Genomic DNA, 827 nt, shown 5'->3' with positions numbered 1-827 from the left:
TGGATGGGGCCCTGGGCAGCTGAGCTGCTGGGGGGCAGCCCTGCCCATAGAACGGGGAGGGACTGGGTGGGCTTTGAGGTTCCTTTCAATTCAAACCATTCCGTGATTCTGTGATAATTTAACTGATAAAAAAAAAATCTGCCTGAATTCAGGAAACTGAGCTTTGCTTTGCATTGCTTTTCCTCATTTGAGAGAGCAACGTAGCACGCACCCTAGCGCAGGCACCATCTGTATCAGCACTTCACAGGCGCTGCCCGCAGCGACAGGCCCGGACCGCCTCAGCCCGGCGGAGGTCGGCTGTGGCACACGGCTGGGCCGGGGCAGCCCGTCCGCTTCAGCCCAAGCCCCGCTCCTCAGCCGCCGCACATGCGCAGGCGCTGCTCGCACGCACGCTGCCGGCTGGCGCGCAGTCGCAGCGGCAGCGGCCCCACGACGACGCCTGCGCGCTGCTCCTCCGCACCCCTCCCCGCAAGGGAAGAGAAAAGGAAAAGCCAAGCGAAGTCCGGGAGCATGCGCGCCGCCCGCCCGCAGTTGCGCTGCGTGCACCTGAGAGCGAGTCGCGCCCCTACAACTTCCGCTCCGCCGAGCCTCCGCATAACGGCGACGGCGGACCGCGGCCCTCTCCCCGTCGGACCATCGAACCCCTTCTCCGCTCACCAGATAGCGCGCCTGCCAGTCGTTCGTGGCGTCGATCTCCTGGAACTCCCGCTCGATGACGGCGGACATAGCGGCGGCCGGAGCAGAGCGGCAGAACAACCGCTTGCCAGCCCAGCTCCCGCGCGCTGCCCGCCCTGCTGCCGCCGCGCGCGCACATACGCTCGCGGCGG

Source organism: Meleagris gallopavo, chromosome 3, assembly GCF_000146605.3.
Source record: "Meleagris gallopavo isolate NT-WF06-2002-E0010 breed Aviagen turkey brand Nicholas breeding stock chromosome 3, Turkey_5.1, whole genome shotgun sequence".
Classification (NCBI taxonomy): Eukaryota; Metazoa; Chordata; class Aves; order Galliformes; family Phasianidae; genus Meleagris; species Meleagris gallopavo.
This window is presented reverse-complemented; position numbering follows the sequence as displayed.